This window comes from Epinephelus fuscoguttatus, linkage group LG8 (assembly GCF_011397635.1).
Source record: "Epinephelus fuscoguttatus linkage group LG8, E.fuscoguttatus.final_Chr_v1".
Classification (NCBI taxonomy): domain Eukaryota; kingdom Metazoa; phylum Chordata; class Actinopteri; order Perciformes; family Serranidae; genus Epinephelus; species Epinephelus fuscoguttatus.
In genome coordinates, this window is record NC_064759.1 from 20013146 (window position 1) to 20037609 (window position 24464).

A 24464-nucleotide genomic window follows, 5' to 3' on the forward strand; every position below is an offset into this window, starting at 1 on the left:
TCTAATCAAATTTGTAAAACTCTTCTAGTTCTAAAACTCATGATTAATTTTCCTCCATGTTTCTTTCTTTGGGTGAGTCTTGCAGACTGACATTTTCCTTTGCCCTGCAGGTGTCCATAACACATGCACGTATAACACTGTCTCCACTACAAGGCGGCAGCTGTTGGCTACACTGATCAGTCTTCATATGTCATGAATCCATGAATAAGCAGAGTATATTGTCTCTTACAAACAGCATTAAAATTGTTAATTTGTTTAGTGCACAATAAAACAGCAAGAATACAAATGTTTCAGCATCTTGTGTTTAGCCCTTTCATGCATGAGGAGCTAAGTCATAATGCAGAGTAATAATGTCCGAAAACGTTCAGTTCCAAACTAATGCAAAGTCTGATATTGTCTGACTACATTATGCTACATTGGAGGCACTATCTGTAATTTGATCTTTGGAGGTTATAAACAATGCAAAAGTGAAATTGCTGCGCCAGCAAAGGCAGAGGCAAAAAAGAGAACTAAGAAATAAAATATAAAAAAGACCTTACAATGTTTTTTCAATGCACGTTGTAATTATAAAACTTTGAAACGGTTTAAACTAAAACAGATGAATCAAATTATGCTGGTATTCCACAGGCACTCAGAATACTGTTAACATGCAATTAACTGCGCTGCATGGCTGTGAAAGTGACTGAGTGGCATGACGATAACAAACAGCAAAGAATACACACAATCACATGACAACCTAAACCTACCGAGACATCACCGAGCACATCAAGCTCGGTTTATTACCTAATTTCCTTGTGAAAAAAGTGTCTGTTGAACTTTGGCAACAATAAACCTTTGAAAAAAATGTCTGTATTACAAACCAGAAGGGTGCCATCTGAAAGAATTGTACATGTACCAAGCAGGAAGGATCTGATGAAATGGTGGTAAGGAGTTGCATTGTGTGATGTCGAGCATTTTTGAAGTTTGACCTATACTAGTTACTAAAAGTCAGGATATCTCAGACACTGCTGCATTGATTAAAGCAAGGGTAGACAGATTTTTTTGGGCGTCACTGGGTAAAAATACCATAACAACCTTCAAGCATGTTATAATTTAATTGGTCTGAGAGAACACTAGACTTCTGCACCTCCTCTTCGCTCTTCTTTCAGGCTTCAGAAAATTGAGCAGTAGATGGAAGACTTTGGCCAATCACAGGTCATCTCAGAGAGGGGACGTTCCTATTGGCTGTTGTACAAATGCAGATTGGCGTGCGAATCCCTTTGGATTGGGGGACGTCTGATTCAGTGGAGGAGAATCCTACTGGCAACAACTGCCTATACTTCAAAGCAACCCAAAAGTGGAGATGGAGTCATCAAAAAGAGAGTCTGAAGGAGAGTTTGGCAAAAAAAAACAAAACAAGAATTGTGTCAGTATTGACAAAGCATTTCAGTCACAGTTTAGCCTTCTGCTAACCATTGCAAAAGGCTTACGACCACGGCTTCAAATTCATGTTTATGTAGTTAACATTAGCTAAAGACTCAAATCCCAGTGTGTCCTTCACCTCACTCTGTGCTGCTACAGTCCATCTCGTCAGGAGAAGAGGGGGCAGCAGCTGCAGAGTCAGCGCCCGGAGCAATCCAGCAAACGTCAGCATCAGGAGACTGGACAGGCCAGGAAACTTTCTGTTGCTGCCATTACACAGGTTAGACCTGGCACTACCATCAGGCAACAACCTGCTGTGACATCTGGTGCTGGGCAGTCTACGCTGGGCAAATTTAAACTGCTATATCTGCTGATCAAAGGACCATTTTTGGAACTGCTGCCCGCTCTTCTCCCGACGAAGCAGTCCACAGCGGCTGGGAGCTAGGCGGAGGGGCCATGGGGTGGCTAGCTAGCTAATTCTTTTGTCATTTGTGGTCTGATAAACAGAGAGAGCTCCAGAATGAAATAAGTTTAAATAAATGAATGTATGGGAGACTGGGTTGTGTGGTTGTCTGGTCGGAGGGGTTTAGGACAGAGAATGGAGACCTGCAGGAGGAGGGTGTATTTTTCAAATTCTGCCTTACCTTTTCTTGATTTCTGCCTAACCCAGCTTTGAGAGAATTATATTCTTTTTAATTGTCCTCTGCAAGCCCTTAACTTTATGGCAGGACAGAACTTTTGAAGGTTAGGTAAAGATTTTAAGATGTTTTAGTACAGTACCGAGCCAGGGTGTATGAATTTGTTCCCTTTGTGACTGAGAGGGACAGGTTTTGAAGCTATGGATAAAGAGCTTAAGTGTCTTTGTGGGTACATAAAAACCTTTTTTGTTTCATACAGCTCTACATGAACAGAATCTAAATAGAAATTTTAGGGGGTAACCTAGACTTACTTAAATTCAGAGGAAAGCACCTGTCACACTACAACATTAACTACAGAAATAAAACAGTGAAAAGCAACAAGCCACAGCACACACAACAGCGATATCCATCCCCGTCTTTGAATACCCTGATGCAGAAAGTCCAGGCACTCCTCTTTCCAAACACAATGCTACATGTTTTTACCAGTGTCCTCTCATCTGGGACATTCTACCCTGAAGGACATTTTTAACTTTCACACTTTCACTCTAGGTTTTAAATGTTCCAAAGCTATTCTGTTTGAAGTTGCTTTAAAAGGTCAAACTACTGGTCATTCATCGATTCAAGAGTCTACAGAGCAGGGTTTTTTTTACTGGTATACATTGTTAGCTTAGAATCATTTTGAAAAGTAACAAAACTTTGAATGAGCACTATTCAGTATTACTCTGCTTGTTACTCTCTGTGAATCATATATTTAGAGGATATTATTTGAAAATTTTTCCTCAACAAAGTGTTTCAACTTACATCCTTTTCTAAACTGATGTCTATTACTACTTAATCAAGATAATGGTCATTGGTTTTTCACTGACAATGTGCTACTGTACAAGATTAATGTATGCTCCTTCTCTAGTTTTTGCACTTTTACATTTTTTATTCAAGAGATAAAGCGTGTTAAATGCAAGACCACACGTGTTGTTTAATACAATGTCACAGACAGTCACTGTCGTGGCTCAGTTGGCTCTTGGCAGGCTGTTCCTCGCCTCCTCAGATCTTCATCCATAACTGAGAGGACCTGCTCCATCTGACTTGGATGCATCTAGAAGTAGTTGAGGTAATGGCTTTTATTCAGTTGTTTCACCGGGTGGTGAAAAGTCCCCTTGTTATTTCCTCCTGAGATTAACTGGGTGTGCACAGATTCTGTACTGCTGCCTCAGCTGCAATGCAACCACCCTCCTGCAATATTCATGCACATATCTGGGCCCCGCTGATATAAGATTACACCTCTTAGGGAATGAGACTGTTTTTAGCCCTGTCTCCTAGATATTACATATTATATACAACTAATTTAAAACAGCAAATAGGTTCGAGAGAACCTTAATGCAGAGCCAATTACATTTTCTTTTAACATAATAAGGCAATGTTGCTAATCAGTGTGGCAAGTCACAAAAATGTTGATATTGAACATATCATAAAAATGTTCACCGACAACGTATTTTTATTTGTTTTCTGCCAAAATAGGCAATCTTGCAATACATTATCTACTCGTAGTGACTACTACAGCATTATTTTATTATTATTACCTTTTTTAGTACCAATTAAATAATGATCTTTCCCTAACCTTGATCAAAACGCTTTTGTTGCATAAACCTAACCACAGACAGGAGTCTAGACGTGAAACCAGGATCCTCAGGTCAACGTCCTACACTTGGTATATCCACCCTCAATCCCGACCACCTGCCTGAGATCCCAGCACAGTACATATATATGTAGTGTTTCATACATCAAATCTCTGAACATTATCTACGCAGTGATTACATTCTCACCACCACATGTTATGAAAACAATTTAGTAATATGCAAACTTAATTTCTGGGAGACAGGGCTGCTGTTTTCTATGGAGGCCTTTCTAAAGGAAAGTAGCAGATACACAGATGAGTGTTGTAGATAGAGACACAGGCTGACAGAGAAAGAGTAAGGCAAAACAAAGACATGGAAACAAAGATATTCTACAAAGAAATACTTTGTGATGTCAAGATATATGTGAGGGCAGTGAACTGACTTCTGTGTAATGTATTCCTTTGAGGCCTTGTCTGATCAAAAGCCACCAACCCTAACTACTCCTCTAACTCTAAATGCAAATATAAAACATTATTTCTCTACAGTAGGACCAGTTAATGACATGACTAGTGAGCTATGTATTGTAGGCATTTCAAATATGGCTAAATCCTGCCACACATGCAAACACACACACGTAGATACACGCACACACATTCACAAATGCAGGCAGGTCAGTGTATTCTCCCGCTATCATCGCTTAAAAGTTTCATCTTTTCCTGCAGACAGCTCCGTCTGAGCTGAGGGATAGATTTAGAGTGGCAGTAATAGAGTGGTTTGTAGTATGTGTAGTGTGTGTGGGTGTGTTTATCTGAGTGTGAATGCCTCTCTGCTCATGTGTCTCATGCAAATGTGCCATACAGACACATGGGTGCATCATAGGTATTTGTGTCCACCTTGCCAGAGGATATTGGTATGTGTGTGTTTGTCACTTACACTTCCCACAACGTGTCACAACACTATTTGACTTTTAGCTCTGACGTGTGAGGGCCTCACAGACAATGAAGGTTTTCGATCAGCATCTCTCTGCCCCTGCACAGGCCCCTTGGCCTGGAATAGAAGTGGAAGAGAAGGCAAGTCCCCGGGGCCTGGGGACTCGACCCCTGCTGCCTGCCTTCTCATCTCTGCACTGAAGGTCCCTTTCCACTTTTCAGCAGCTGTCAATCAAAAGCCACAGATGGAAGGAGTGGGGAAAACCATGAAAGAAGCTAGATGGTGTCTAAGTGTTTTAAGATGGTCAGTTAATGTGTGACAGACACAGATAGGGCTGCAGAATATACCTTTTTTCTCATATTCTGGTTAAGTTCAGAGGTCCACTGAGCAATTTTATACAAAGTCCCTTCATTACGCCACCTTGGCTTTTTTTTTTATTTTTTTTAACGGAACCAAAAAAGGGGCAGCATGATGCTGCTCCAGTGTGTGATTTTGGAGTCATGCCGGCATACCAGAAGCTTAAGAGATGTGATGTGCGTGACATGTAACACAATTGCGTTGGCCTGTACTGTGATATATAACATACGCGTTGGCAGCACTTCATAAACAATAACAATTCTCCATGTTACATGGCGGTTGATCTTGTCCTCTGCTTGCAGGGTGAGGAGCTCCCGCACCTCATTGTTTTCCCAATTTGCAGGTATTTTCAGCTGCTGTTCATCGTCTTTGACTTGGCTGCTAACTGCCTGTAGCTGCTTTTTAAATCTCCCTGTGGTTGGTCACACAAAGAGTACACCATTAAAACATCACAGCTGTCCCAACCATGGTCATGAGTTCTCAACAGGCCGAAAAAACTACAACCGAACCAAACCAACCCGTGTGAGAGGAGGTCTGGACCCGACCCATCCCAGACCATCACACAAAAAACTGAGCCCAGGCCTGACCAAGCCTGTCACTCCCAAAAAGCACTAGTCCAGTGGTGCAAGTACCATGGGTGGCACAGGTGTGATGTTTTGATGACGTGTTACGTGTGCTACCCACCGTGAAAGATTTAAAAAGTAGCTGCTAGCAGTTAGCAGCTGACCCAAAGAAGAAGAAGAATGACCAAAATTGTCCGCTAATCGGGAAAACAATGAAGTCCAGGAGCTCCTCCAAGCAGAGGGCGAGATCAACCACAATTTAACAGAGACGCAAAATGACTGTTATTGCCATTTTATGCCATTGTTACCGTTTATAAAGCGCTGCCTGGTGTGCATATGTTATATGTTACTCTAGAGGCCGATGCTGTAGTGTTACATGTCACTCCTTTCATGCCTCTTTTGATTCTGCAATGCTGACAAATGCTGTTTGGTTCTGTGGAAAAATGCAAAGGCAGCATAAAGAAGAAACTTTGTTGTGCCCCTATATTGTGATCTCTGTGTCAAAGGGGCTAAAGACAGGGGTGATAGGGGTTACCATATACTGTAAAGGGCTTAACCAGTTTAGATATCACATAACTGTCACTTGTGATGTTGTAGGCTTAAACCTCATTTGATGTACATTTTTTCAATTAAATGTAGGAAACTTATCTGTGAACGGAGCTTGTGCATTTAAGTTATGGTAACTGAAATATACAAACAAAGAAAAAAACTTACTGAATCTGTTTTCTCAAGTTTCTGAAGTTTTGTCATCAAGTTTATGATTTGACTTTCATGTTAGAAACGAGCCAAAGAAAAACAGAAATGTGTCTTAGTGTTTATGTAACAGAGTTTCACATTGGGTCACAATTTACTCCCTTAATGAAACAAAGTGTTGATAGTGCCAAAGGATGTCCTGCATTTCATTCTCAAGCAGCACTGATGAGGTCAAATCAGTGCCTTCAGTACAACCAACATCTGGTTAGTTGAGGCAAGTTAAGGCATTGTGTAAATTATTGGACTTCGGGGGCGTGCTGATCACTGGTATTGATTCCTGCCTCTCCAGTCAATTAGATCAATGGGGCATCTTTAGGGCTGCTTAGCCATATGTCAACTGTCACACTCTACTATCCCTTTCATTTGTACTCCACCACATGCTATCAGTGCACAGATGGTAACCTATACAGTCCACTACAGCCTGTAGAACAATAATCTGAAACTGACAAAAAAGGTTTTGAGAGTTGAATGCAGCTACTTGAAAGTGAGGGTAATTTCTACCAACTTGTAGAGAAAATGATCATCATCAGACAATTCACAAGCTTCAAATCATACAATCAGTGAAATGCAAGAACGTATTTTTGCATATCTAACTCTAAATAATTAAAGTTATACTGTATATGTCAATGTCAACAGCACAGCTGCACTTAATACAAGCCAAAAAGAGTCTCAGAACGTATCGCAGCCTGAACATTTGAACCATGCATGCGCTGAGAATATGTTAAAGGCACACTTAAATAACTATTAACTTCTACTGCCCTTGTAGCCTTAGTCAAGGGCAGTTTTTGACAAGTGTTGTCTACTACTGCCCTTGAGCAAGGCCCCAATACCAAACTCCTTCAGTGAAGCTATTCAGTGTTTCTGTGGACATGCAACTCTTTGATTTCCTAAGAGTACATTTTGTCAGAGAATTTCCATATGATTTCTGTTCCTGGAAAACTAAATCTTGAATTTACATGTTGGCTTTACATTGGCTGAAATCTGTCATACTTCAGTGGTGGTGAGAGCGCATGAAGAGGGAAATTTGTTAAGTATCTATTAACAGAAAATATGTTAAGGCACGAAACAAAAGCAGCAGGCTAAAGGAATGGTGCAGTAATGAGTTTCCAAAACACAGACCACATGCCAACACTGGAGTGCTGCTACCTTGTGACCCCCATACCCCTCTGCAGCCAACCTGTACACGTTCACCCACACACATTTTTCGGCCCCCTCCCAACAGCGGCTTGCGTCAAGACCCTGGGAGACTGACCCCCCCTGCACACCCCTTTCCCCTCTCCCCTCTCCCCTCCCACTGACCCCCTCAGCGACGGACTATTGTTTACTTTCACTCTCCTCCACGGCCCTGCTGGTCCGGGGGGCCGGCCGAATCGTTACATTATTGTCTGGTCCTCCCTTGCACCCCCCTCCCCTCCCGACCCGGCCTGACCCCATTCACAGTCCTCAAAAGCACCATCTGTATCACCCAACAGTCAGGGAGTGAGAGAGAGGGAGAGATGGGGCAAGAAGGGGAAAGAAAATAAGGCGGGGAGAAAGGAGATGACGGCCGAGGAGGGAGGGAAGGAAAGGGAGAGAAAGCGAGGGAGAACGAGAAGCATCTGAATGGGTGTTGCGCTGTCTGTCGGAAAGTATCTGTCAAATAGTTTTCACAGTGTGAAGGCTTCCCCACTGCTTTCCTTTCTTCAAACATTGTGCTTATTGATTTTTTTACTGCCTCCTTTTATATCTTCCTTCAATTTCTCCTTTCCACAATCTCCTAATCCTCCATGCTTTTTCCCACTCTGCGTATTTCCTCCCTTAAAGTTTTCTCAGACTATCCTATATTGCTGTTCCCTTGACCCGCTTCTCTGCTTCCCTCCCCTCCCGTCTCCATCCTTCCCTCCACCCCCGCCTCCTCGGAGTACATCCTTCATCTTGTTGTAGTGTTGCACGAGCATTCCAGGGCCTCTTGTATGGCTGCATGTGTGAGGAAGGCGGATTTTTCCCATGGGGCCGCAGGTGAAAACTGGGACTCACTCTGTCCGCCGAGGGACGCCATCTGTCCCTGTCGCCACACTTGCTAGAGGGGAGCCCTGTCACCCCTCCTCCTTTCCCCTCCATCCATCCATCCCACCCTCTGTCCATCCACTCGCCGTCCCTCCCTCACGCTGGTCTACCGTGCTGAATCACCCAGGAATGCGCTCCCTCTTTCCCTCCCCCCTCTTTCTCCTTTCTTCCCTCTCGTTCTCCCTCCGTCCCGTCACTAATTCATCCCTCACTCCCCCTTTATTTCCCTCCCACCTTCCCTCCCACTCTGCCTCCTTTCGACTCGCCTCCACCCAACTCTCTCCCCTTTCTCTCCATCTCTAATCAATCATCCATATATGACACCAGTGGCAAAATTATTAAATTATCATACATTTGTGATGAGCCTAGTGAGAGGAAGGGATACTGTTTTAATTGCCAGCCCATGACCTCTAATTATGCGTATCAGTGTATTAGTTTGATATTTGGAGAGAATGAACTCAACCGAGTTTGACATTTTCCAGTAGATAAAGCAATAATATGCGTACAATGACTGTGATTTATTTAACAAATTGCCAGACATTACTACAACAATAGTGTGACATCATGCTAACCCGTGAGGCTGTCTGAAAATTTAAAAAAATATGTCACCTTAAGAAATTTGTTACTGCAGTAGAGACATTTCAAGATGATGTATTTTCTAGATAAAAGCTTTGAAATATTTCTGCGGATAGTGTTTTGCTTGAAATATGGGATAATTTAAACAACACAAAATGCGCCCACACAAACAGACTTTTTTAATTTGTGATTGTGCTGTAGCCACAAAATGCCATGCAGTGTAATTAGTCCTTCAGACCCAAGTAAACAAACTCATGAGGTCACCAAGTGGGCTGCTAGCATGGGAACCAAAGGGAGTCCTTCTGAGGTGCTGTGCGCCCGTCGTCTGCAGACCTGGGCCCAGCTGTCAGTCTCTGTGTATGTTCGTCTCAGCTCCGGTTCTGACTGCTGTGACGCCCAACGGTCAGATGAGTGCAAGAGGACAGTGAGAGCGCACTTTCACGTGGGAACCTGGTCGAGCAGCGCAGACAAAACAAACGCAGGGGCAGCTAAGTGTGAAACCTCCAAACTGTCACGGAGAGGGTGAGAGAATGAGTGGATGACCCCCAACTCCCCCACCCACTTCTCTCTTCATCCTCACACTTCCTCCCCTCGACTCTCCCCATCCTACCATCCGCCCTCCTCCCTCTGCCACTCTGGTCCCCCCCCCCCCTGTGCACAGAGACACACAGTCACTTTGTCCCCAGACCCCTCCTGAACACACAGACACACACGCACACATACACCTCCACCTCCACGCCCCCTGTCAATCAGAAACCCGAGTGTCACGCAGTCACAGACACTGTCGGACTTAACGGGAAGATGAAAAAAATGGGAGGAAAAGTGGCCCGTCAGTCACTTTATCGCTCTCTGCCCCCTCAGTTCCCCCTCTCTGGGCGATGGCACAAAGAGGGACAAGAAAAGAGTGCGAGAGGAGCAAATGAGAAGGCGATAGGGAAGGAAAAGAGAGTGGAGGGGTTGTTGGAGAGAGGTGGATGCAGAGGAGAGTTAAAGTGTCCCCATTTTCTCACTGGCTGACTGCAACAAAGAGCCAGGCGGGACACTGCACTGGGGTGGCGGTTTTTTGCCTGGGCCTCACTTCGATCCCTACCCCCCAGCTCTCTGAGGTCACCCCTCCAGTGACCCTGCCTCGATTGTTTCCCGTCGCTCTGTCAGCTCTGATTGTTGCTGACTGGTTAAATGGCTGAAAACCAAAATGGAGGGGCTGGGGGTGGAAAAAAAAGTGGAAAAGAAAGAGAAGGAGGGTGAGGATTTGGGAAAAGGGATGGCTGGGGTGGAAGACGCCCCCTCTTCTTTTCCCTGAGATAACTGACTATTTGACCCAAATAAACAATCTCCCCACCAAAAGAAGTGGCAGGAGAAGGAGGAGGAGGAAGAGGGTTCAGAGGGTTTGAGGTTCGAGTTGTTGGGTGAGGATGGTGAAATAGCGCCCCCTCTGTAGTGAGAACTATAGGGGAGAAAGGGGGGACTGTCATGAGGGGAAGAAGAGTGAGTCAGGGCTAGAGGAGTCCGATGGGCCTTTATGACAAAATATTCACAGGACCCAAGGAACCCTAGGAACTAAACACAGGAACTGAAACTTCCCTCATCTCATTCATGTTTGGGTCCACTGCATCACAAGAACCACAAAGATTAGACAAACTGGACCACCAACACATTCAAAGTTAATGACTATGTTTAAGGCATTAGTTTTGAACGATAGGAAAACAACACAGATTACTCACCATACAGTGTCAGAGTGGTCCGATGAAACTACAAAAGCCTTACTGTAGCCTCACTGCTGCTGCAATAGGCTTCCCCATCCAATAGACTGCCAGACACTCTCTGACGCAAACAACTTGCCTCCATGCCATAACAGCGTTGTTGTGTAGCACCAGCAGAGATATTGGGATGTAGCCCTGGACATTGTTAAGTTTTGGAGAAACTGTTGCTCGGTGAAACCTTCCACATCGCAGCTCCACCACTCCCGACTCTTCCCACACCCACTCCTCTCTCTCCACAGTACTACTGCTAATAGAACTACAGCTTTTCTGTTCCATCTTCTTCTCACCTCACGTTGTTGCATACACGTCATAATCTGGAAACCTAAATAATTAGAAAAATGTCCCATTTCAAGATAGTCCAGTATTCTGAAAATAGACAAAGGTCTTCAGAGCAGCGGGCAGTCCAAATTGTCATCCGACCTCTACAGCAAATCATTCAGGATAAGAAACTTGCATTGCTGTGTTCATTCATTTATTTCCCCCCAAATGCATGTTTCGCAAATGTGACTTTTTTTTTGTTGTTGTTGTTGTTGTTCCATATGTGAGATGGTATTGGTCTCATGTGAGCTGTTTGAGGGCTGAGATCCATTTACACTGATGTCAGATAGGCTACAGGTCACTTCAAATATGAATGTGAACAGTCCAGGAAGAAAAAAATCGGCATTAAGTCCTGTAATGTACACCAGATGTTGATCCATCAGCCCAACAAACTGACAGGCAGCACCGTCTACCAATAAATATAGCAAACTATAGCAAATATAGCAAACTGTCCAGCAAATGTTTTACTATTAAACTGGGATTAAAACCCTTTAAGAAACTACTTGGTTTCCGTTAAAGGCAACAGATTTCCTCGACATCAACCTGAATGGCCTCACTATCTGACTTGGATGAGATAAGTGTTTAAAGACCTGGTCCTGATCAATTATGCAAGCATATCCATTCCCTCCGCTCCCTTCCAATCAAACAGCTAAATAAGCCATGGTCTGGCTGGACTCTTTGCTCTAATTGGACAAATGGCTTGCTTAATTGATCATTGATTGATGATCAATAAGGTACATGTGTTCTTGTTCTTTACAAGGCAGGTGATTGAAAGCCGGCTATAAAATCAGTCCGATAGTTTGACAGACGCCAATGGGCTCTCATCACCTTACAGTAAGGAGAAAAAGCAAAGCACTAGGGAGACAGGAAGACATGGGAAGGCTGCTTTTTCTTTTCCAAGCTTAGCAGAGATGCTCCTACCTTCAAACTGAAGGAGTCCCCTTTAATCTAATTACACTATGAGTAAATGAGATATGATAGAGTGAAGGGCTGGACTGAAGACTGAATGCTGTGCAGAGGAAGGAAGGGCAGAGATGAAGGCAAAAGAGAGGATCTGCACTCCATGTTTGTTCCATCTCTTTTTGCCACTCCATATATGTATCACTTATCAGTCAAGACACCTGTTTGAAAGCGGGCAAGTGTGTGTGTGCTTGGAGGGTGTCTAAACGACCGTGCCGTCCCAACAGAATAGAGGGACATCATTGTGGATCCCTTTGATCTGCTGCTCATAGATTCGCTTGAAAGGATCATGGCAGAGAGGGAGAGGGATGCAGACAGAGAGACAGAGGGAGAGGAGACACTTCACCCAGGCATCAGTGGGCCTTCGCCCTCAGCCTCAGGTACCTATCCTTGCTCTGTTTCCGAGCCAGCTCTATTAAATATGAAACGCTAAGACAAAAGGAGGGAGAGTGAAAAGGGAGGGAGCGGGGGCCACAAAGGGCACCACTCAATGCCTTTGAAGAGGCACTGAGACGAGGGGTGTCGTGAGCGCAAATGTGCGCACCTTGCACAGACACATACACACACACACACACACACACATACACCAACCTTCCAAATGATGTGGGTGGATAGGATAGCAAATATCCACATTTGCATCTTGTGTTTTTTAGATCACTTTTCACGGATATACCACAAAAGGAACACCGTCAGTGGAATTAGACCTAAAAGCCTAGGTTAGCAGATGATAATACATGCACACATGTGTTTGGAGTGGTGTATGTGGTTAAATGGACATTAAGAACACTGAGATTAAAGCATCTTTAAAGGCTGTAAGAGGACAGGATATGTTCTATGTATGTTTCATGGCAACAACTGATGAAATTAACCATCTAATTATATCTTTTTAATGGGGACATACTCTTGGTTCTCTTACATTTGGAGGGCTAATTGGTCATGCCATTTTCCTTTATGGCAAAATGAGAAGCTGCATTTCTAAGCCATTCTAATATAAAGATGCTTTTAATTTTTGTTTGCTCCTCTTTTTTTGAATAGATTTTACTTAATAATGCATTTTCAACCAAAGCATACCTTTTTAATTTCAAGGTGAGTGCTTTTGTGCTTATTGCAATACAGATCTCAAGTGTATTTGTGAGAATCTCAGTGCCACCTGGATGAATTGTGTAAAAACCTGTGCATTTATTGTGGCTGGATATGTTCACTTACTCTGCAGGTAACTGTATAGCCCCCTTCCCACTGGACAAAAAACCCAATAACAACCACAAACATCTGGCTTTTGTATTTAATGGGAAATGTTACAATCTGCATTTACTCCTGTGACAAATGACTCTGCAGTAGTCACGGGTATTTATCTATTCCAGCTCTGTCACGCAATATCGTCTATCTCTGTCCAAGCAGTGCTCAAACATCATTCTGAATTAGTCGCCACCGAGTTTGAGATAGAGACTGAAAAGGTAAGAGATATAAAAAAAAGTGGCCTCCATGTTGCTTTCTGCTGTTTACGAACCTGTTTTCTTGAGTGTTCATGACATCGATGGTGACACACCCGAAAGGCGTATTCACCTGCTGCAGAGCCATGTACACTGCTCTGGTATCGCCCATTTTCAATGGGGGTTTCCTGAGTTTAAAAAAAACACAAACACTGCACTTGTCTGTTGGTGATGCCTCAGTAAATAATATATTTACACAATGAAATGAAAGAACTTCATAAATGCAATACTACTATGGCTGTCAGTTTTATACTTGACTGTGGTCGACACACACTTTTTACAAAACACACCTCACAGCATGACAGTGTCTTTCAAAGACAGCACTACATCTCATGCTCAACTGCAAACTAATAGGGTATTGACACACCAGTGCTAGATATTATTGCCTCGATGACATTAATCCATCAATCTGACAGGGAGCAGTATGACAGGCAGCCTGTTCATTTATCAGTGACAGCTAAAAGCCACAATAATCATTTGCTTTTAATTGTGATAATAATTTACATTAATTAAATAACTGCAAATTCCAAAAAGGTGGAAGTACAATTTATCAAACGGGCTAGAACCAAAATCATTTATTGTCACCTAAACAGCACTGTTAAAGGAGGGCGCATCAGTGACACAGACTGATAACTTAGCCTCTGAGCGTGTCTTAAACTAAATGACCCCTATCAGACAAACTTCAATGGGCTGTCTTTGGAAAACAATCAGCAATGTGCTCCTCCCTGACCTTTAGCGACTCAGCAGGCTCGGTCCAATCACAGAGTATTGACATTATCCACCACACGCCATTTATAACGTCAGCCGCCGCTCGCCTCAAAGGTCCAGTCGAAATACCAGCACAGTCATGTTGTGTTTTGGTTGTGTTGAGTTTGAAGGAGGAGAGTGGGGTGTGCAGGCGATTCAGGATTTTGTGAGCTCGGGCAGGGTGATTAGAGTGATTGCTCCGGGTCAATATCGGTTTAGCTTTGTATTTTGTGTTCTCTTCTACTTGAACACATAAACACACAGATAAAAAGAAAGACACACATACATGTACGGGTGCACAAAGACGGACATATGCATACATAAACCAGGAGCCAGATGCACAGACATATCACACGCCCAATCCATCTCTCATCAACCCAGACCCTGTGACAATGACACCATCTTCCAAATCAGTGTCCCATCATCTACCCTCAACCCGGTCCACATAACTTACACCAAATGCAGACCTATGAGGAAGGGTGGAGGTTTGGGGTCTTCTAAAAGCACCTCAAGGCCTCGTCAATCCTGCCAGATCACCCATTTCATCCCCATCTGGGGGTGATCCATCTCGGTGGGCCCAGCCAGGCTCCATTACCCCCAGACGAGCTGTGAAATGGCCATTATGTGTGTGCAGGCATGTGGGGGGGAATGGGCCTCTGTGTTGGCCGTCAGCTTTTACCAGCCAACAATGGGCCTAATATATGTGGCTGAATACCCTGCTCAGGTCACTAAATACAAATACACCGAAATAGTATCAGCTCACTGTTCAGGAAAGACGGATGAAAACAAGGCATGACAGGAACTGTTGAGGATGTTTGAATTGGATTGGATGTGAGGAATGTAACTCATGTTTATATTTTATTGAGAAAGATGCAGATGGAAGACAAATTAAAAGACAAATGTAACAACTATGACAAATGTGGGATATTTTGGACTAACACGTTAGACAGCACCCTTCAATACCATCATCAAAACACCAAATAAAGCGAATATTCTTTGAAATGATCACGTTCATCCCTCTAGTAAACTTTAAGAGACTTGAAGAATTACCCTTAGGAGCCGCACTTCTTATGATAATTCAAATGTCCGCATTCATTGGACTGGCCATTTGGACTTTAAACTGCCAACTCCCTGGAACAGTATGTGTAGTCTGTGTAATGTCCGATTGAGCCCATGTGTGAAGAGAACAGGTCATTGTCCAGAGATTTCATAGTGGAGTGGGCGCATTGGTCATGTTTGTATTATGTGACTGGCACAAAACTAAAAGAATACAAACATCCAAGGGTGAAGAAGATGGGTCTTTACATGAAGACACCAACAAAACTGTCCAACTGGAGAGATGACGAGATTCGGGAACTTCTATTGGTAGGACTGATGCCCACATTGTCAGACAAATTCAAGGTGGGATAAGAGACTTGGTTGTTTATGACCAAATTACAAACCGGCTACATAAACAAAACATGGGGATTTACACAGCTTACTTTTTGCGTCATGTACAGACCACTGCACCACTGGCCTAAACCAAACGGAGTATTTCCAGTACGTGACAAAACAGCTGTCGTGGACAATCTTCTGCTGTATGCTACATGTGTAAGACGGTAACTGTGGACACTTTCCAGGGGTCATATGAAACAGCTTTAAGGTGGCCCAACACCTTACTAAGGCATTTTAGACTGACTTTCCTTGGATCTATTGTATTGTATACACATAGTTGATCATTGTGTAATTAATTAAAGGCGCTGTATGTAAGAATGTGGCCAAAACGGTTACTGCACTCGAATTCAAAATACTGCCGCGAGTCGTGTCAGCCCCCCTCCCCTACAGATTTGAGGTTGCTGGACAGCGGCACGCTGGAGCCTGATTTGTTTGCCCACGGGCGGCTGCCATGGCAGGGCCGCGTCACCGCGTCCTTGATCTTCGGTTTTCCAGCGGACCGTTCGAGCAAGTCGGGCTTCTCTGCTGCTAACGCTGCTGCCGGGATACAGCTGAGGAGACTGCTAATGCTATGTTCTGGGACACTGCTAATGCTGCTTGCAGTGCTGCTGTAGCTCAGTCGTAACTTTAACTGATGCTGAGACTCTACTGCCTGCGTGACTGGTAGACGGCGGTGGGTGGCGCAGCAGGCCAAAACACAAATTCAAAACATAAACATGATTTGCGGACCGTAAATTTTTTTTTAAATGCGAATATTGTGGCTGTACTATTGTTATCTGTGAGATCAGTATGTTATATGAACTTTATTCCTTAGTCTCTGTGACATATTAGGATGATTTTATGACTATTTGCTTTAGATTTCTTACATATAGCTCCTTTAAGTGGTTTTTGAAACTACTTCAGATCACTTTGCAGAGATTTGTTCTCACTTTGACATTAGACTGTTGATTGGGTTAAAAAAAATGCATTAGAACTTATTTGATTCAGTGTTGTCACACAATAAAACATTAATATTAATTAATACTTTTTAGAAAGTATAATTAAGGGATATAGGTATTCAAATCAGTACAGTGTATTAAGACTGCAACAACCAATTAATGTCATTATCAATTAATCTCACCATATTTGTCCAGCATTAGACCTTCTTTCTACTGAGACTACCCCGTTTACCATCAACATTACGCTCCCTTGTGTAGCGTCTCCTGGACGGCATATCATTACAGAGTCAGAGTAGCAAGGATTACATGACACCAATATCATGAAGGAGGTGATAAAGAGAAAGACAGGGGGAGAAGACAAGAAAGAGAGCCACTTCCCCTGAGAGCCCTCTCGTTAGCACTGAAACAATGTAGGCTTAATACCGAGACCAAGGGCTTGCTTGTCACACCTAAAGTGCTTTGCATTAATTACACCCCATATACACTCTATTAATAAGACTTCCATAAGGCCTCGGCACGTGGTCTATGAGTGTGCGTGCGTTTGTGTAAGCTCTTGTAGTGTTTGTACTGCTGTCACTTCTTTGTCAAAGGGGGAGACCAGATGCCACACTAGAAATAAGTATAAAGAGTAAGGATATCATGTTTCATGGGTTGATATAACCTTTCTGAGATGGACTAAGTTGGCTGCACAAGCATGAAGAGCATGCATTACACCTAGAACATGCAAAATGATCATGATCAGCATGAAACCAGTTTGTCAAACCTGGATATAGCAATGGAAACTCTCTGCAGGAGTTGAATTAAAAATATTCTTAAGTTACATTCCTGATATTCTTGTGATTGTTCTAGCTGCTGCTATAATTATCAGTCAATTAATCATCTAGTCATACAACAGAAAATATATTAAAGATTCTGATAATTAGTCATCTAAGGCTGCATTTTCATTATCAATTAAATTGCCGATTACTTTCTAGGTTAACAAATTAATTGTTTGGTCTTTAAACTGTTGGAAAATAGTGAAAAATGTGTTATATTTTCCTAAAAACCCAAATTAAAGTCTTGAAATTGCTTTTTTGTCTGAGCCAAACCCCCAAAAATGACAAGATACTTTTTTGCTTGAGACAAAAAAATATGTTGCTTTTTGTAAATCAATTACTTGATCAGTTCGCCAACTGTTTCCGCTCTGTTGTTTTAATTTATTAAGGAATTTCTGGCCATTTTCTGGTCACTTCCAGTTTTAAAAGTGATTTTTTTTTTTTTTTTTTTAAATAATATCACGTTGGACGACGCAAATAAGTTGGAAATGTCACCCTGGGCTCTTAAAAATTATGACAACAAAACCAAAAGCCAAAAAATAATCACTAGTTGCAGCTCTAGCTCTGACCTGTGATGGAAACACCGTCGAGGATTTATTAAACCAAAATTAATTGCGCATGTGTGTGTCTTCCTGCCTGTACATGTGTTTGAGTGGCAAAGAGAGCAAAAGCTTGTGTGCATGAGCATCGTGTGTTAGCACATATTGGTACCCTCGCATATGTGTGAGTGTGTGTGTGAGTCTGTGTGCGCTTGTGCCTGTGTGCAGTGTGTGTCTGATGTATCTTTTAGCTGCGGATAGATAAACAGTGGAGACAAACATACGCTGCATCAGTTTAATGACCCATCCCTGTAGAGTCCCTCTACATTCAATTAGCAGGAAGATAATTAATCGGGCCAAGTCTCTGGCTGCTGAGCTGGCTGGCGGACTGGCAGCGGGAAGCCAGGTGGTCTTACAGGAAAAGGGTGTGTGTCTGTGTGTGTGTGTGTGTATCTTTGTGTGTGTTATGTTGCACAAAGGGATGAAAAACTAAGAGAGATTCAGTGATAGACTTTTCATCTCTCTCCCTCCCTCTCTGTCTTTCTCCAGAGACAATGGCCAAAAACAAACACGGGGGACATAAAACAGCAAAACAAAGGGTTTACACATGTGAGCCCACAAGCACATGCGCGCCGCCTCATTCGCACACACGTATTGGAAAGGTTTAACAAGAATGCATGTTTGTTTTGACTGACATGCACATTTGCTGTCTATTTCTATCTCTTGGTGTCAGTCTTTCTGCCTTTCACTCTGTCTCTGCTGTTCTGTCACTCTTTCTATCTCTCTCACACACACACACACACACACACACACACACACACACAATACTGTGATCAGTAAGCCCCTGGTGGCCATATGCTGTCACTACACAAACACTAGCGTGCTGTGGGAGCGTGTGGCTCTCCATCAATCTTCTGCTGACTGAAGGACAAGTCTGAGGTAAACACACCGTGGGGGTTTTTGCTGTGGCATCAAACACCTGTATTCTTGAAACACAACAAACAGTGTGTCAGGTTTCTATAGCTTTCTGGTCTTCCACAGGGGGGCAGAAACTGAACCTTAAAAGTACAAAGTGTCTCTAATCATCTAATAATAATTACAGTTAAAAATGGAATCGATACAAGTTCAGAAAAATCAGGGAAATATTTTATTTTAAAGTGAGTAAATTTATTTTTACCTCCTGTTTTAATCTGCATGGGACAGCAGGTGGGTGGGGTTTACTGCAGGAGTGCAATTCAGGTATTTCTGTTGAGCTATCAATCACACAGAGATGGATCAAATTGACTTTCAAATATTGTCCTGTGATTGATTAAACTTTGCGGCACTGATTTCATTGTTGGGACCTACTGTATATAGTTTAAAAGTAACCATAATGTACTGTAATTGTTTGGCATTCCTTTACCTGCTGACCTAATCACTTCCACCAAGTTTGAGCTTGTTCAAGGCGAAGAGTGAAGTGAATTCCACTTGTGTAATCATGTCATGCATTGTTGAACCTGACACTAATCATATCCTTAATACGTATCATATTTGGTTTGCTTATTCTGGCAATCGTTAAAGCATAAAAATATAGTTAACTTTGTAGTGATATACAAGTATTTGTAATACTTATATGTCCAGTGTGTTTCCTTAAATCATGAATTACATGTATTTATTATTGACTTGCTGTCATGGTTTGTCTGAGGTGCCCTCTCAAACACACACACAAACACACGCACACACACCTCTCTTCAGAGCACCGTTCCTCTTTCTCATACTCTCCTTCCCCTTTCCTCCTTTTTTTCCCAGCTTGTTATGCAGATTCCCAGATTCGCCTCCTTCAACACTCACACACACAAGACACAACCTCACACACCACACACACACTTCTGTCTCCACCTCCCCAGGGGCACCGGGGAAGGGCAGAGCGAAGATGGAAATGAATTCAGCCATGTTGCAAGTGGCAACGCAAATCTGCATCTGTAATTACCCCCAGAAATACACAGGGAGCTTTCTTTCTCTCTCCTCCTCATGCCTTCTGCCCTCCCTCTCTTCTCTCTTCCCGATTTCCTCCTTCTCTCCGAGACTCTGTCTCTTTCCTTTTTCTGTCTGTATCTCTGAACTCCCCCTCCTTCTCCTCCTCCATGTCTATCTCACACTCTCTCTGTCTCAAAGGCTTCTTAAGTGATGCTTGGTGGGCCAATTAAGGTGAGTAGAAGTACGGGCCTGCATGTGTGTGTATGTGTGCGTGTGTGTGTTCATGCATGCATGAGTGTATTTATGCATGCATAAAACACCTTGCACAGTCTTGCTTGTGTCCACACTGTCTGTGTTTGTGTCTGTCTTTCCACATATATCTGTTTGTGTGTGTGAATATCATGCGCATGCATGTGTGTGAGTGTGTGTGTTTATGTATGGTGTCATCTCTTTGTGTCTGGGTCGGGGCATATTCATGTGTTTATAAGTGTCCCCTCAGGCCGAATACGGTTAAGCTGTCTCTTAAAAAGGGACAATATTCCAAATGCTGAACTAAAAACAACTGTCTGTATCCGCAGCACACAGATCCACGACCAATAGCAACCAAATTTTAGTCCTGTTACGTCATCAGTAATGAGGAGTTTAATAAAATGTGTCTGAACCTCAGGTCAGCGATCATGAAGCATAACAGCCAAAATGTATAAATTCTTATTTTCAATAAACTATTAAAAAACGTCACCCTTAAAAGACCCATCCAGTAACTTGAATAAGGTTAAAGCTGTTTACACTGATCATTATCATGTAATGTCACAAAAATATTGTCAGCCTGAAAGGTTACTACCTTCTACCACATCCCTACTGTGTACCATGTGATATAACACACACACACACACACACACACACAAATAAAAAAGGAAGAAAACAGAAAAACGACTCAAGAAAAGAAAGAAAAAAGGTCATAAGACTTCAAATATTTTCACTTATCATTTACATCAATTTACGTAACATAGAATTTTAAATCCTCAGTTTAATGACCATGAAATCAAGAGTGGTTGAAGGGCAAGCACAAGCAAGTTAAGCATTCACATTTAGCAGTAACACGCACTTTATTTCTGATTTCTAATTGTTGTTGTCACTGATGGAAAACACCTTGAACACCTCGACTATACACCAATTTTTATTTTGTTTGGATTATATTCCTCAGCCTCAGAGTTCAGGTAAGATGATGATGGGCAGAGAATACACCAAGGCCCTTTGAAAGAGGGTAGGTATAGGCGAGGGTGAGGGTTAAGGATGCAGGTGAGGCAGGAGAGGAAAAGAAGGATGGAAAGGAAGCAAGACAGAGAGACACACCCCGAGTCTCAATGGCAGGGCTGCAGTGCACAGGAGCCAATTAGAGGAAGGCAGGACACACATGGGCTGAGTATACAAACCCTACTGCGACTAAGCCAGTGTGTATCAGCACAAGTGTTTGTGTGTGAACATGTATTTTAACCTGTCATTATTTTCATGCAAGGTCATGGAAAACATATACACTCATCACAACAGTATGCATCTGGTTTTCAGTTTGATTTTTAATTAAGGATTTAATCTATTTTGGCTAAACTATGTTTCATAAATTATGGGAAATGCCAGATATTACATGTATAAAACTGGTTGAATGTGATTTTCTGAAGTGGAGCCTCCACAGAGACGAAGGCCTTTGTGATCGCCAGTTAATTGGTGATGTATGTTAATTTATATTGAAGAAAGGGAACACCAATAACATAAAAACAGCTCTGATTCCAGCATAAATTACTCTTTTCTCTGTTGAACACTTGAGTCTGTCGTCGTCTTCATTGTTCCAATCCATCAGATTATTTTACTAATAGCTCTGTTAATGAATATTTAATCTAGCTGTAATTAGTGTGGGCTGTAATCGGACACTACAGGGTGATAGAGAGTGTGTTCACTGTGACACGGACAAAGAGGCATGCAGGTGCGCGAGAATATTTCACAACGGGCCTTTCAAAATCTTTCGTTGTACTAAATCTAAACTTATCTTACACACAGGGGCTATTTTCATGTAATTTATTTCATTTGCGATGAAAATTTTACATAACTTCTTTATTATCAGGCACATTAATAAATACACAGAGCCTAAAACATTTTCCTGTTGGACGCCAGAAGAAACGTTTTTGTCAAATGCTATTTGAAACACACTTAAATTAATAGAGTTTGGGAATGCAGTTTTGACTGAAGGGATACCTCAATTAGCTCTAGTGCGCTAATCCAATCAAAACAGAGATACATACCAATTATTTGAATTACAACAAAATCTAGTCTGACTGTTCGCGGGGCCTATAGAGATCCAGCAGCAAGTGTGCGTGCACTTTACACACAAACATTAGTGCAAATGAGCCTGTGTGTGTTGCTCTGTCTGTGTGTGTGTGTGTGTGTGTGTGTGTGTGTGTGTGTGTGTGTGTGTGTGTGTGAGCATTGCTGAGGTTGTGTGATATGAAAAAAAAAAAGAACTCTGAATAATGCATGAGTCTTTTGGTCAATGCATTGTGATTTGCTTTAAGGAGGCCTTCTCTCAGCCATTATAAGATTAAACCCAACCTTGGTTTGTCTAGAGTGGCCGGGACATGCGAGAGACCTGTCAACACCGCAGGAACTTGGACCTCACACACACAAACACACACACGATCATATAGAGTCCATATAACAGCTATACATCCCATCACTCAGACCAACATACAAATACAGCCACATTAAAATGCACAAATAACCAGCCGCAGTTACAACGACTTCAGATACACTACCATATAAACTTAGGCGAAAAGGATGATGAGGATAAAAGGGAAATAAAAAAGCAAGATGGTATGAAAGACAAACAGTTAAAGGAGTTTATAAAAGAGAAAACAAAAGCCAAGAAATATCTGGAAAGAAGGATGGAGGTGATGAAGGTAGGGGCGAAAGCAATCTGTCAGTTCCACTGGGGACGTAGGTAAATTGTGCTCCTTCTCCGCTTCGATTCCCGTCCAGCCAATACGCCTGCTGTGTGACATGCTTCAATCATTCTTTATTGAGCCCTCAGTCTCTCTCCTGCTCCTTCTCCCCTTCCATCTGTCTTTCCCTCTCCTGCTTCAATCAGTTCTGTTGTTGTTCCCAATCAATAATCAATTTCCTTGAGAAATAATGGGCCATTGCTGTTTTGGGTCTTGCCCATAGCCCTTGACCTCGTGATAGGCTAATGGCAAATTCAAGGAGGCCGGGATGAAGGTCTGGTCCTGGCCCATTAAGAATCATGACCCTGGAACATGGAAAATCGGGAAATGAAGGGAAAAGCCGGACTCTAAAATGCCTTCCACAGTCTTTCTGAGGTGTACTACCTGATGGAACAAACTAGCTCAGGGAAATACTTGTTAAGACATAGCACAAACGCACCACTCATAAAGTATTACTGTACTTCTTTGTGTTAGTGTGCACTTAATTATGCCACAATGTGTATTAAAATCCAGTTTACAGGATAGATTGTCAATTACACGAACAGCACAAAAATTCTTCATGATTTCAAATTCAAATCAAAACCACAAACAACAACAAAAATAAAACTGTAGTGAGCACGGCTCTTTCAGCGAACAAAAAAACAAACTGTGACAAAGAATGTGCAGAGCTAACAGCCTCCTGTGTGAAACAAAAGGTAATGAGAGCAACAGAGGAAGGTAGAAAAACACAGACAGGGAAAAGCACATACAGTTTAGCAGGACATTTAAGACTCCTCGCCTCTTGTTCTGCCGCTTGTTGGCGTGTTACATGAAAACGCTGTCCCACGGGACCTCTTCTGCATGAGACGAGGGGAGGAAAGGATAGAAGAAGAGAGAGCAGAGAACATGAGAAGAAAGAGGAAGGAGGGAAAGGTGGGGGGAGAGGGAGGGAAGGGAAACCTAGTTAGAGGAGAAGATCGAGAGCAGCAAAGGAAAAGAGAACTCTGAAGAGGTTCTAGATGAGATAGACACACAGCGATTGTAAACTGTAACATATTATGACATAGTTTATAAAGTTGTGTTCTAAATTTGTATAGAGTAAAGTCTTTTGGGAGAATTTTTACCACTTGACAGTTGTATACTTGTCCTACAACACTAATTCAGATCAGATTCCCCTCTGCCAACCTTTTTTATTCCAAAATAATACATTTTTCATTTTGCAACAATATAAAGCATATGTATGTTTACATGTGAAGAAGAAAGGGATGTTCCCAGTTAGGAGTGTGCCATATCATCTCATTTACAATAATACCGGAATATTTTTCAATATTATATGAAAAATACTTATCGTGATACTAGTGATATTTCACTTGTTAACATATTGGCGTCATATTGTTACCCACGACAACAACAAGCATGGCTGAATGTGAAATTATTACAGACTCCGCTGTGGTTCCAAAAAGAGGAGCAGCTTCAGTAGTGTGGAATAAACTGTGGCGTCCTGAAGGTTATATGAACAGCCCCGGACTTCTCAGACTCTTTAATGAGTTACTGCTCGCAGGGAACTCAGTCAGTGGCTCCTCTGGCAGCAGCACAGTGTCTCTCCCTCTCCTCGCTCGCCGTGCGCACACGTTTCAGTGTCGTCAAATCATTTTGTC

At 42.5% G+C, this 24464-nt stretch overlaps 1 long non-coding RNA gene across 1 annotated transcript in view; it reads right to left on the reverse strand.

Moving 5' to 3' along the window:
• Positions 1 to 698: 698 nt before the first annotated feature.
• Positions 699 to 24464, reverse strand: part of LOC125893232 (uncharacterized) — a 214585-nt gene continuing 190819 nt past the window's right edge. Inside the window, exon 5 of the long non-coding RNA XR_007449846.1 lies at positions 699 to 1364. This is a non-coding gene — a long non-coding RNA (uncharacterized LOC125893232). The remainder of the gene's footprint in view (positions 1365 to 24464) is intronic.